Source organism: Aphis gossypii, chromosome 3, assembly GCF_020184175.1.
Source record: "Aphis gossypii isolate Hap1 chromosome 3, ASM2018417v2, whole genome shotgun sequence".
Classification (NCBI taxonomy): domain Eukaryota; kingdom Metazoa; phylum Arthropoda; class Insecta; order Hemiptera; family Aphididae; genus Aphis; species Aphis gossypii.
The window spans coordinates 31,772,506-31,788,654 of NC_065532.1; the positions used below are offsets into that span (position 1 = coordinate 31,772,506).

The window sequence follows — 16,149 nt, forward strand, 5'->3', positions numbered from 1 at the left end:
TTATAACTTTTATTTTGCGTGAAACGTGAATAAACAGATAAGGTATGCAAGTTATACGACGTATAGAGTTTACGATAGCCCATCAAGGCTAGAGAGTAATAAGACATTATATTTTATTGCATATTGCTACTCTTCAGGCTATTTTTATATAATAACATTTTAAATTTGGTTTAGCCGACAATATTTTATTAATGTCGAAGTCGAACGATACGTTATAAAAGGATCATCACGCCAAAGTCAATCTTGTAATATTATGCATCATTGTTAAAATAGTTCGCTCGTCCAACACATCAATTTATAGAGCTATAAATAATCGAATTTTTTTTTTTAATAATAGTAATTATTTGCTTGATATAGGCGCCATAAGACTCCTTGCCACAACCAACATTTATTCCCACCGTTTTCTATCTATTGCCATATCATCTGGATTCTCTATTTTTATCAAACTTAGGTCCTGATGCATTCTAGTCAAGCCACCATCTCGCGTTGTCTCGATCGTCTCAAGAGTCTCTTCTTATCCGGTTCCCACAAAGTTACTTTACTTAACAGTTTTCCTTTCATGTGTCACACATACAATGCGCATCTAATCCTTTTGCTGCTACTATGTCTGGTTTATTTTACAGCTCAATAATTGTACTATGAATGTAATAAAATCAGGAAATTCTGTAATATCTGTAAAAAATTGTCTTTAGTTTTAAAAAAGAAATTAAGGAATTACAGTAATAAACACAAAACATATAAAAAATATGATATTATATAAAATAAAAACATTAACATTTGCAGTTTTTTTTTTTTTTACTTAAATAACTTATAAATTAGGTATCTACCTATTAGTTATTACTTATAATTTCTAAAGTCTATATGTCTATATATAATATATATTTTAAACTTTTACGCTAGGTACTTATAAATTTCTCTGTACAAGAAAAATTACAATTAGAAATAATAATTGTGCTTCTTATATTATTATTAAAACTATTATTATATTATTATTAAAAAAGTACATTTAAATTATAAATATGTGAGTATGTGAGTATATGCATGTCAAAAGGAGTACCTATATAATACCACTATAGCAAAAAAAATTTTAAATAAAAAAAACTTTAATAGTTGATTGATAGCTTGTTAAAATCACTATTAGGTAGATTTATGTAGATATCATTTACTTATTTTAAGATAATGTAAAATATTTCTCGTACGTATATTCTAGGAAAAATGAAATATTTTAAATAAAAGTAATACAGACATAAGAGTAATAATAAAAATTAAAAATATCCAAGTACAATTAAATGCGTGTTTATATTATAACATAATATTTTCATTATTATCAAAATAATATGTTCATCAGTATTCAGACCAATCATAGTATAATGACGTGAAAATATGTAGATATGTCGCGTAACTACACACTGAAATTGCCACTTTCTTTATTTATACCTATTCACCAATTATCTAGTTATGTATTGCAATAATTATTTTATTATAGGGTATAATATTATTATGTTATAAAGTTTGTGCTAGCCACATAGTCCCATGTAAACATCGGTTTCCATTTAATGATTAATAATTATACTACAGTGATCAATATAATAATATATACATAGATAATTACACGTAAAATATAATATAGTATATTATATTATTATATAGTTTATTACACGGCATACCTACCTATCACATGGTAGGTACGCACATAAACCTATGATCAATCTGTATTCATTTTTCATTTGGGCACAGCAACACGTCATAATAAGTAGGTATAACTACCAATATTTTATATTATATAGCTAGCCACTATATAATAGACTATACTAAACTATATATATAATTATATTATTTTTATAATATATTCATTATCAAAAATAACTAATGTGTATGTTTAATTTTAATGATCTGTATTAAATAATTTAACTATTATTATATAGATTAGCATACTAATATGAATGATATTACCTATATATTATAATACATTTTAGGTAGGAAAGTAACTTTAAAGATCAGTGGCGTACGCAGAATTCGTTTATGGGGGTTACTATATTTATATGTAAAAAGTGTTAGGGTTAATGTAATATTTAATAAAAGATAAATCATATTATACAAGTTTTACTTGTGGAGGGTTAAACTCTTAAGACCCCCTAACGTATTATTAACTTTTATTAAATGAGTATATTTGGTAAATTCAAACTATCCAGCTCTCAGAAATTAATTTATTATGATTTTGTTGGAATAATTGTTTACTACTAATCGATCGCAACCCTCCAACAATTGATAAACGAGTTAAATAGCTGTGCAAATATTTTTTTAATTTGACTTATTATGTCTTAAATGTAAACTGTCCAATTGACGGTTATTATACTCCCATGCTGGTCATGCTGCTTTCAACTTACAGTTTTTATTTGACTATAGATACTCAGATAACTCTTTACTTTCTCTCGTTTTTAATATTTTGTATTATATATATATATATCCTTGATTTTTAGTTTTAGTACTGTTAATTTAAACTTTACTGCACAACGCAATCATACTCATCTCTATTTTTCATTTTCCATTATACATAACAATAATAATTCAAAGAATATTTACATGAAAATTCTTGAAAATGATGATCCGTCATTCCTTATTTTCTGTAATCTTAAATTATATAATTATATTATACTTTTTTTTCTTTGGTTCATATATGTTTTATTCAACTTTTTAATCGAATAAACTAATAAACCATTTATTATATCTGTGAGTTTTAAACTATAAGTATTTTTTCTCTATACTTAAACTACATACCTATAAGGCTATAACAATATACTTTTTGATAATTTTTTTCTTTACGAGTTTCTATTATTTTTATTAAAAAAATAATAATTTTTTTTAATATAAGTGGTCATTCGAACAAATATGGAAATTATTGACAGCAATAAGGTCTATAAGGTCACCTACTACTTTAAAATCAAAAATTAAACTATTATACTCAAATAAACATTGTAAAAAAAATAATTTTTGTTTTTGCTTGTGCACCTACAGTTATGCCTGTAAGCTACGGATAAAACGATAACCGGTTGAAAACTATATAAATGACGTAGTTTGCAGTTAAAATATAGAGTATAGACCTATATAAAATAATATACACAATATTCAACATTTTAAGTATGCATATAAGTATAAATATAAAACAATTAAAACGATGATATTTTAAGAAATGTAATTAATTATTTTGAATTTTTATTAAATATATATGTATATAAATACTGTATATAACATATGGTAATTATAAATAACGGTTAATGCAATATTTTTGTTTTCAAATTTCAAATATCATGTAATTAATAAAATTGCATATCTTATAACAGCTTTATTTTAAAATTGTTCATTTGTGGCAGTTTTATCATGTTTTGTTCATCGTTTTATTTATTTATAAGCTATAAAAATGGAAACTAAAAAAAACCCAAGGTAGTCACTCTGTTGTATAGTAAATTTCAAGTTTGTTATTGAGCATTTCATTGTAATATATCGGTTAAATTTGAATTCAATGATAAATTGTAAACGAAAAACGATTCTGAGTGGAGCGAAAGGTGAATTTCTATTTCTATAAGACTAAACCTCTAGGTTAATTATATAAATACCTTAACATTATTAAACGAAGCCACAACTCAGATATGATCTGTACTCATTTTAATTGTGGAAAACTCAAGAAAAATATTTTATTTTATTTATATGATTTGGTTTGTATGTGAAATTTCAATTTGGATTGTAAAAAATCATGTTAAAGGTAAACTTACAATATTATAATAGTAATACAATTTTTTTTATCCTACTCCATTAATAAATACCATTAAGTTACTACTTTTGGTTAAACTATCATTGTGTTAATAATTATATTTTGATTTTCCAATTAATATCCTAATTTTTTCTACATTGATTTATAAATAATACTTATAACTAACATAGTAATAATTTTAATTATTATATTAATAATACTAAGATACATAAAGAAGTTAAAATATATTATCAAGACGACAAGACTTAACTCAATTAAAGGAGCTCATTAATATAAAATTGAGGAAAAACGATAAACAGTTGATTGAAATATCATACAACCCTCAAAATGTCTGTCTTCTTGATTTATCTCCTTCATTATAATCAACATCACTATTATATGAATCAAAATAATTTTGTACATTTATTTAGGTACATAATTATATTATATTATTTAGAACTTTATCATAAAATATTTTTTCTTCTCTTTATTTTAGTGTTTTGAATTATATTTAAAAGTGCATAGTAAACATGTTAAGTTATGTCAAAACAAATTAATTGATATATTATATACAATGTGCACATAATATAATTTGTACAGATTATGTATACAATTTTTTTAAATTATTAATTAAAATTGAAAATTAGGATTGAATGATAAATTAGTTAACAGCTAAATTTCTTTGTGGTATTTGCTTAAACTGTTTAACTTCCCAAGATCTATAAAGATACATTTACCTATGTAGAAATAATAATAATTTAAGGAGATTGAAGCGTATTTTGCGTTTTTTATTTCAGTAATATTTTAATCTATAATTAAATTAGGGAGTAATACAATAAATTAAATAAGTAAGAAATTCACACGTATAATAATTACTATTTAGCTAATAATTAGTATACTTAATTGATACTAATTATTGTATAAATTATATAATATTATGATTATATCTGTTATATTGATTTATAAGTTATAATTAACCAACAGTGTTTCAATATTTCATTGCAGTAAGAAATAAAGCGGGGTATTCGGATAAATTATTTCACTGAAAATCGTTTTGGACGATACATAATTTGGAATAATAATTATCCGAAAGAGTTGCGTAACTACTCACCGAGTATTATGTGTGTCATTATATGAATGCAAACGATTAAAAACACCATTTTGAAACACTGAATATTTCTGTAAAATATTCGTAACTCAAAAAAAAAAAAAAAAGATTCCTACAATTTACTATAAATAATTCATAAAAAAGTACGTACAATAATAATGATAGCATATACAGGAAAATCACCCGAGGTCGTCCATCCGTCCATCGTCGATCTATCGATCCCATTATTTCACGATATACTGATTGCATCAGCAGTATATAATATTGTGGCGTGAGCATGATGTGAAAACGTTGCGGATCGTATAATTCCTCTGGTATAATCGGATCTGTTCATCTGGGCTTACGAGTGCAGTGTTATCCCGAGTGTAATCAAATGACGACGTATCTGCGAATCACGCGCTTGGCATTTGTATTTTACGATATTTATTATGCACACTCATTTACCTATACATAAACATCGTCATTTTATAATATGCAACGACGTCAATAGACAGCGGTGGTTGGAGTCGCCGTTTGGAGACAACCAGAGATTCTGGGTAGGTCTGATATTATATGTTTATATGTATATACATATATAAATACATAATATACATAAGGGTTGGGAGTGAACTTTGACACGGAAAATTCGGGGGTGGCGCCCTTGGGATTATTTTGTTTAAATTTGCTTATATTTCTGGGGGAGTGTCTTCCAAAGCCACCGTTCTGTATGGGACAAAATACGAGATACTTATTTAGCCCCTACAGCTGGTTATCAGCGTGTGACCCGAATCAGGTACCGTACCTTAGGTGTGACGGGCAACTTGAGAATTAACGAAGCCAGGTTTTGTGCACTAGACTATATGATACATTATAAGTTATAACGTGTATGCAGAACTATGCAGATATCCGGTTATTATAACAATGGCTCCTGGACCAATACGGGCATTCGTGTTTTTCCGATAAACACAATATATTTATATTATATGGTAACCGAAAAAACACCCAAATCTTCTATGAGTTAATGGAAATATTTGTTTTGTCTATATGTCTATATTTGTGTCACTATGTCAGTGGCAATAGTGGAATATATTTATACTGTGTGGATGATTCAACTGGATATGTTAATTAGAAACTGCTGATTGCTGAACAAAATATTTTAAATTTCGAGTTAAGCGAGAAATATATTTATGACATGAACATTATTTTTATTTTTTTAGAAAAATAAAATTAGCCAGGTATCTTAATATAAAACATCATTCGATTCACTTAATTGGAATTTTTAAATAGTTTCTGTGAATCTTGTTAACAATTTATACAAATGTTGATCTTAACAATGTATCTTATATTCATATAGAATTTTTTTTAAATAAAAAATAAACTTAATTCAATTTATGTTGCTAAAATAATATTATATGTAAAAATGTATGTTTTCAATGTATAACATGTGGCATAATGTACATTGTACATTTTTGAAATTAATTTTACTGTTACGCCTTCTTAAACGAATGACTATTATCGGTATCGTTAACTTTCTTAATTGAATATTATAATCACTACTGAAGGATTTCTTCAAAAACGCCTAACTTACTGTATTTAATATATTCGTGATACATGATGTTTATAAGTAAAAATAATAATATAGTTGATCAACTTGAATTTAATATCAGTTTTCTAAACCTAGTAATTAGTATCCGAATGTATATTTAACACTAAATTATAATTTATATATTATACCTACCTTATATATATATATATGATTGAAATTTTTTAATATAATTACAGTATTTAAAATATTATAATTCTTGACTTTTTTATCATTTAAAGTGATTCTTTGATTACCAATGTCTATTTTTTAAACCTTTTTTTATTTAAGATTTTTTTTATGCACTTTTGTTATTTAAATTTGTTTATTTTTTGTATATTGATGTGTCTAAATTAAAACTTAAGAGAGAATCGTTTCAAAATTATTTTAATGTTATGATGTATAATCCATATTATCATAGTCCTATGTAGTATGTAGTATATAGACTTAAGTAGTACACGAAAATTAATAACTCAATAATCAATACATTTTTATTTTCAAAAACAAATTTGTGAATTCACTCGAAAACAGAATAATTCTCGTTTGAAAAATAGATGTCCTCATATTAATTATTAAGTATTTTGAGGTTAACATAAACAACAAAAATTGTAATGAAAAAAATACTTCGGAAGTAGGAGCAGTACTTATTTGTTTGAATTTGGAATACATACCTATACCAACTATTACTAAACACATTTGTTGTGATAATTTAGATAATGTGTTAAATACATTTAAGAAATATTTTTACCAAAACAGAAAGTGAATAGACTTGTTCTTATTAATTTTTATCGTAGCCTAAATCGAACTACTCTAATTATACATTTATGTCAGCAGTAATTTTAATGTACTTTGATCATTATAATGTTACAAATAAAAAATAAATTTAATATCTAAATATTTTTAAGGACACCGGGTCGCTGTAGTTGTACGTTAAGACTTTAGACCAAACACAAAAAGAGGGAAAGTAGGTAACTATTAGTTTTACAGTATGTTTCGAAGTAAATATACCTCGTTATTAAGTAAGTCACTGTACAATGTATACATCAAATTTTAAATCAATGATAAATCATTACATACGAAAGTCTCTGAACGAAGATTATCTGTTTATATTTTTATGACGCCAAATATATTTTAAGATATTTATGTTGCTATTATAGTTATTTATTTCAATATTAGTAATACAATTAGTTGAATTGCTGAAATCATTAAATTTATTATATTATTGTTAATATTTAATTATTTTAATATTTATAGTCGTACTATAATTGTTATGTCAATTCGACAACAGAGGAGGCTTTGTGTGAACAATACTATTCCTCTGCTATCATCGTTTATTGATATATACAGATTATGCAAAAATATAAAATGTATAGCATAGAATATATATTATATATAATACAAATAACACATCGGACGATGCAGGTCCTACTGTATCACATTACAAACTAAAAACTCGATAAACAATTGACCGTAGAACGGGCTGATGAATAGGTTGGTGGCACAAATAAGGAATATCATAAAATTAATTAAAATGTTTTGATAAAGTCATTGTGTATTGTGTATTTAATGTATTTTATAATATATATATTTTATATAGGTTTATGTGTGTGTGTGTGTGTGTGTGTAAAAGTGTCAAATCGTCACGGTAAATATTTTGAATTACCTACTACAAAATAACTAAAAAAGTCATTCTCTGTTATCTTATTTTGTCCAAATTTGAACTTAAAATTTTTATAAGAAAAAATATGGTTTAAATAATTTTTAGATTTTTAATTTCAATATTTAATACTTTTGTAAACTAGATTTCCATTAATAGTATAATTTTTTTTTTTTTTTTTTGACTTATATACTATTTAATGATTATCAATCCCTTTTAAGCAAAGCTTGTGTTAGGGATTGAGAGTATACAGTGTTAAAAAAATTAACAACAATTTTTAAATTATGTACATTAAAAAAAAAAAAAAAAAAAAAAAAAATATATATATATATACATATAGTATAAGGAGTTAAGGACAAAATATTATAAATTTGTTTTATTGAGTAAATCACTAACATGGATAATATTATGTTATTTAATGCAGCCGTTAGTGTGCATGTGAAGAGACCTACTGACTGCTGTTGTAGAGTTCGACATTGAATAGTGAAAACGATTATCACACGAAACTGAGTAAAGTATTTTATGTTTATTTTAAGCCTTTAAGGTAATAAAGATGTTTTCGACCATACTAGTAATGTAATAGGCTCTCTTTACAGCCGTTTTGCGTTCAAACTTTAAGACTATAATCAAGGCTTTGATTATAATCCCATTTGGTTCGTCCATAAGAGTCATAATAAAAATATTTCGAAAATTTAAGTTTTTTTAAGGATAAAGGGCTGGGAAAACGTATTTCTTGTCACATAGGCTTACTCAAAATCGTTGAAAATCATAAAAAAATTGACTTTAAAACTCACTACTTCGATTAAGACATAAATTTCGTAAAAAAAAAAAAAAAAAATGGAAGAAAATAAACATTTTTGATTAAATTTTAGAAATAAATTTATTTTGAAAAGTTTCATATTTTTATTGATTATTACTAGTTTCAATTCATGTTTTATTTGTGTGTGTAGTGTGTACAACAAATTTTATCACATTTCACATTTATCGTAATTATTGTTATTGTAGCATAAGGTATACAATTTAAATGGTACAGTATATACTCCCGATTACCTGGCACAGCTATCGTAATTTTTAAGTTTTTTTCTCCACTTTGTACATAAGATTCATTCGGTTATATAATTCATTTTCTGCTGGTCCCAAAGTGAGTCATTATAAGCGACGTCCTCTGTAAATATTTATCGTATTTTATTTATAGAACACGTCATTTCATATATTTTAATTACATTTATAGATATTAAAACTTTAAATTTTGAATATTACAAGCTATCGATCTATATAATTATGAATAATAAAATTTTACGATCATCAAATTTCTTATCAAAATGGTGAGTTTAATTTGAGTAGAAGAAAGGACGAATGCCAAATAGATAGATTTCTCATCGCATGAAAAATATTAAACGCCAAGAACTTATTATTAAGTAGCTATTTTTTTTTATCGTTATGGACATAATACTATTAAATGGTTTTAAAAAATCAAGGTTTTGTGTTTAACCATAACCCGAAATTGTATTATATTACAGTATATTTTACAATTACACACACACACATACACACAAAAACATATATATATATATATAGGTATACTTATATTAATTATTTATTATTTTATATATATAAGTAGATATAATATTATACTTTCAATAATTCAATATTTATAATATGTTTATGAATACAATTTTTTATAGATTATTATACTTATAGATATACATAAAATAAATGAGTGTATCTATTATAGCTTATATAGCCAGTAAATAAGTACTTTCAGTGGGGGGATCAACAATGACTGATTTTTATTTAGAGTGAATATATGTATATATATATAAAAATTTAAGCGCAGTATCTACTCAAAACAAAATTTTAATTTTATTTAAATATAAAATTATATACAAAACCTTTGTAAATTTATAGTTTATAGCTATATCCAGTCGTTGTAACGAAAAAAATTATTTCTAGATAAATTATTTTTTACATCTTAAAAATATAACTATAATATATCTAAACTCAATAGGGGAACATATTATTATTATTACGTTATATGCTTTCACATGTTATTATTTCGACCACTCACATCACGTCATGTCACGTCACTTGAATTTATTTATGAAAAATATAAATACACATAGTTGAAATGAATAAACTAAGGACATTTTATCCTCACCTACATGATAAAAGTTTCGATTTTTCTATTATTTTTGTATCACGCCATCATGATGGTTTTAGTTTCTAAATTATAAAGCTGTATAATTATAAATTAAAAACTAATTGAACAAAATAAACTTCATTAAGTATTATATAATTGTAAATTTTTTAGCTATTGGTATAACAATTCCTAAAACATGTTAAGATATTAGGAACAGATAAATTCTAAGTAAATTAGACTTAAATTTATATTTATTTAAGAATATTTGTATATTATTTACAATTTTAAACGTTGAAAAATAATAGTATTTTTATTTTTTCATCATATTGACATATAAATTCATGTAGTTATGATATTTTTTTACTTCATAAAAATAAATAGTTGGGGGAAAGTTGTATTAAAAATTAAATTAAAATATATGTAATTTAATTTAATGCATTAAAATCACTAAATTATGTTACTTCATAAATTAAATATAATTTCCTGTATTTAAAATAAGAATAATAAATTCAGCTTAACTTTACAAGAATAAGATTACTGTTAAGTGGCTGTTCTCAATTATTTACATTTTTTTTTTTTTATAATACATTGTCAACATTATTGTTTATTTATGTTATGATTACTAATATACAAAAATATGTGTAGTTATTACTTATTTATACGATTATAGGTATTAAATTATTCAGTACTTAAATATTTTATAATTTTACTAACCAGTATTATTTAGTGTTGAATTTGTATTTAATAATTTGATGACTTACCATACAATTATTGAAGTATACTTAAAATGTGTATTTTTATATTGAATACTTTTTTTATTTTTTTACTTTCAATATAAATCTTTATTTATGATTTAATTATTTAAAAATTAAATTATAATAATTGACTTGACTATAATACAACATCAAGAGTCTCCAGAAGAGAGAAATATAGATAAAAGTGATCAAGAATCATTTGAAAATTATGAAAAACCTGAAACAAAAAAAAATAAAAACACGTGAAAAAATTGAAAAACAGTTATATCATATATATTATTATATAACATTAAGATAGTAAAAAAAGTCAATAACAATAATAAAAATATTCTGAATATGTTTGAAATGAAAATACAATTTTCACAGGTCGAGCATACTAAAATTAAAATGTCATTGAGTAATTCTGTGCTACTTATCGAAATTAAGAAATGAAACATTCAAATAATGGAGTTCAACTTGAAAAAGCTATATCATCTCAATACTTAACAATATTCTTATTCATCTAAAGAATTTCAAATTTTCCATGAAGGAGCAGAAAATTCAATCTCTTACTTATACAAATATTAAGTATGAATAATACTTTAGTATAGGTCCTTGAAATCATTAATAATTATAATATATTTTCTAATTCTTATTAATTTTATCCTAACCTAACTTTTTAAATTTAAATACATACCTTAGACAAACAGCCAACTTTAAGTTGTGCAGGAATTTCTATTTTAAATATAAAGGGCTTGAAACAACAACTAGGTAAATCCACTTTTTGAAATTGTTTAGGGCTGATAAAAAATCGTTTGATTCCATGATTAATCGATACCTACTAAAACTATTACAGTAAAATTTTACTATTATTAACATGATGAAAAATAATACTGTGGACTTAGAATTTATAGTTAACTTTTTTTTCTTTGGACAAAAGTTGTCCAAAGTTATGAAACCTATGGATTTATCTTGTCATTGCACCAAAAATATTGTTTTTCGAGGGTATACTCATAGTAATTTAAAACAAATTTGCCAACATTTTTAATTTTGTTGCTATGAAATATAAAACAGTACTTTACATTTTAAATTGAGTTATAACAAAACAAGTGGCATAAAATGTATTATATTAACATCAACAAAACAAAGTTTTTGTTTGGTAAAATATTTATCGGATTTATCTCATTGTTGCGCCCAAATGTATGTAATTTTTTCCTACGTAATAATTCACTTAAAAATGAATTTTCGAAAAAAGTGGATTTACCTGGTTGTTGTTCCAAGCCCTTCATTGTTTTTTTTATGTTTTATTTGATACATTTATAAGATATTCCAATTTGTCTATTGTTGTTTTAAAATACATATGACATACTGTCTTCAATAATCTCTTGAATTAATTGATTGAATTGACCAAGTTTCTCTCCAAGAACTCTTTAAGTATTAGTCTTGTACATCTACTCAAATCAATTTATTTTAGATTTATTAACAATAATAAAAACAACAATACTTTCCAATTAGTTTTCCAAATAAAAAAAAACTAGTTGAACTATCAGACTCCGTTTTGAGTGATATTGCCTACGTGTAGATAATAACATATTAACAATAATATGACTAAAAATACTATACAATTTTTTATAGATACTCACGTGATGTAAGTTGACAAGATATGTGCTATTTCATGTAACGTGTTTCTAGCTAATATATAAATATATTTAATGTAATCATACTTTATATTACATTATATAGATACTCAATAATATATTTTTCGATTAATTGTTTCAACAAGAATACAAGTACAATATTTTTTATAAACTTCAGATTTGACTCGACTGCGTTTTAGGCTTTATATTAATAATAAAATTGAAAATATATGGTAAAATAATGGCCAGTTTAGTATTATATATATATCTTTATGTCTATAATGTCCTACCACAAATGCTGATATATCTATGTATAAAGTCAGTAATCTGCACATTAAAATATTAAATATATATCACACGTTAGACATATTTAAATTTTGTATATTATTATTATATTCTATAATTTAAAATGCATAGTAAATATTATAGATTTATGTAGAAAATTATTGTGAATAATATAATTTATACGATAAGTACTAGTAATGAACACGTAGTATAAAAATTAAACGTGTGATTTTAATGCGATTATCTTATCATGGATTATCTAATAGATTTATAATTTATTTGTACATTGGCGCTGAAGTCCATGTTTATCTTAACCATACGAATATTCAATTTGGCTGAGAGATGTGTCTTTAGCTGTGGGTCAAGGAGATGTTTGTAATTACTAGTTAGTAATAATTGGCAACCGATTTTTTTTTCAATCGTATATTTGTAGGCGAATGGCCAATTGCCATACGTGTAATTTCTTATTTATCTTTAGCGCCGCTATTCATGTAATATATGTGGAGTGCATTGGATAGATAGTCAGGTATATGTAACATCTCACCTGCAGATGTAAGCTGTTTTAAGTATATGTTGTTACAAGTTAATGTACTCTATAGATATTATATATCCTCCACTATGTACTATGCATATTAGGTTTTAATACTATTACTAGGTATTACTATTATTATTTTAAACAAGATTAGATATATATCTACAAGAAATTATTTTCTATATACGAATATATTTAATATATTCATTATATCTAAAAGCCAGCCTTCTTTTACCATTTTTCCCCTACTATTATTTGATATTTAATTATATACCTACGTTAATTTTAACTTATACTGATCAGTCAACTGTTATTTAAATCATAAAAAACATTACTTTAAATTTCTTATGATGTATAAATATATGGAAATGGCATTTTAAATTGTATTATCTTATACTTTGTGAAAGTTAGTATTTAAAATTTTATCTCTAAAAAAATATTATAGGTATGTAATATAGATATATTACATAACTGGTATTATAGAATGATTACTTTAAAATTAATATTTTATTAAAACTATAAAAGAGCAATTCAAGATAATGTATACCTACTGAATGTTCAAATTGCATTAAGTTAAGTTTTTTGTATTATTAATAATAATAAGGTAGTTATAGAGACTAGGTGACAATAGCGTAACGATAAGATAGCATTTCAAAAATAAAGTCAAAAGCTTATAAGTTATGATTAAAGAAGTTCTGAAAAATTTTTCCCTGTTAAATCTACAGCAGAGGAAGTTCTATATGAATAATACTACTCCAAATGCTACCATGCTACTATTGTTTATTGACGGTTACGGGTTAGGCTAGGTTAGGTTATACAAATTCTGAAAAATTATAATGTGTACAATGTACATACAATATATATATATAATGCAATAACACATCGGACGATTGCCGGTTGTGCTAAATAACATTTCAAAATAATAAAATAAAATAGTCCGTCTACTCTCAGTTCGATGTCACAATCACCTACTGACCTGTGTTCTCATTCTACTGGACCCTGTTTGTCAGGGGAGGGGTTTGTCGGTGGAGGCGGTTACCCATATAGCTTGATTCCTGCTTCAGCTTCAGTTATTTTCTCATCCTGTTCTTTTCAGCGTAATATCTTCTTAATCATGTCGTAGAAGGACTAAGTAACATGTAGGAAGGCAAGCCTGTAGTCAGTGACTGACTGTCAGCCATTTTCGCGAGACGTTCTAAGACTTATTAACACTTATAGATAAGATTATAAATTAATATATTGCAAACACATTATTTTGAATTGATAATATAATAGTACCTAATAATATCTTCTAAAATATATTTATATATATTCTGTCAAAACCTAAAATAGTTTTGAAAATAAGTTTTGTTCTCAAGAATTTTGTATTTAAAATAGTGGTTTAAATTAATATAGTATGGAGAAACATGCATGCTAAAAATTACAAGGTTTTGCACCCAAATGAATCTATGTAATCAGATTGGCATGCGCGAGTGACGTAAAACTCAGACGAATAAGTAATAACCATAACCAGATTAAAATTTAGGTTAACACCATATTAATCGAATTTGAAAAACTAACAAGTCAGATTTAGTATTTAGTTTGATAGTAAACTATAATAATTAAAAATCAAAATATTTCTTAAATGTACAAAATATTTACTAAAAATTTGATATCTCTTTTTAACGACTATTAAGTTAATTTATAGTTTATCTAAAAGCAGATCTTATAAATTCAAAAAATAAGTATGCGATTGCGTCTGAGTTTGAATGCTACATATTGGTAAACACGCCTTGAACACGTGAACACGGCCAGTTTATTACTATTTGCGTGCATCTTACTGCATGCGCTGCACGTGCAGTATAAATGTATAAATTAATAGTTGCCGCTTCAATTGGTATTTCTGTAATTTTAAATTTTCTTAACAAATAATTTAAAAGTTGAGTATTTTATATGGTATTGTGTATCGATCGATTTTTATTTATATGATGAATATAACAGAGATTAAAATAACATTGACCTATTAAAATCAATATTAGTAAGGGGTATCGTTTGTACTCAAATCAAGTTTTTATGCGTAGGTATACCTAAATAACAACAAAGCCTTGTTTTAAGTTTTTGTGTACAAATGATACGTTCTATTTCAGACCATAATATAAAAAATAATAATAATAAGGGGGGGAGTAGGTAACTGCTTTACTATACAGTAGGTGTTATTATATAGTGCACCTCGTCATTGAATAAGTCACTGTAACGTATAATGTGTTAAATTTGTATTTAATGATAACCTCATTGCACGATTTTGAGCGAAGACAGCCAGTCAGACTATACCACTAAGTACCAATATTTCATGATATTACTTTTAAAGTAATTTATTTTACTATTAGTATTATACTTGGAAGGTCGATTAAGTTTTTCTTTATATTTAAAATTTTTATGGAATAACGGTCAACTTTTTTATTAAAAAATTATAATAATAACTTATAAAGAACCTTATAATACATTATTATAGTATTGTGTTTACGCTCAACTTTATTTTAAAATTCCAGTATTAATAAATTATAAGATACCTTGTTTTAAATTTCTAAGCCTTTTGACCAAGTGCAATTTTTTTTATCGATATTAATAGAAAAAAAATCTCAGACAATCTAACTTTTTGGTCATTAAGGTAATCAAACAGTTTTTAATTAAAGTCTAGTAATCTATTTATATAAATATGAATGTTTGTCTATGTGACCTTAATGCATTCCTAAAACGTTCATCCGATT

At 24.7% G+C, this 16,149-nt stretch overlaps 1 long non-coding RNA gene across 2 annotated transcripts in view; it reads left to right on the forward strand.

Moving 5' to 3' along the window:
• The first annotated feature begins 5,209 nt into the window (after nucleotides 1-5,209).
• The window catches only part of LOC126551335 (uncharacterized), a 37,796-nt gene continuing 26,856 nt past the window's right edge, over nucleotides 5,210-16,149 (forward strand). For both annotated transcript variants that reach the window (XR_007605221.1, XR_007605220.1), the window contains exon 1: nucleotides 5,210-5,392. This is a non-coding gene — a long non-coding RNA (uncharacterized LOC126551335). The remainder of the gene's footprint in view (nucleotides 5,393-16,149) is intronic.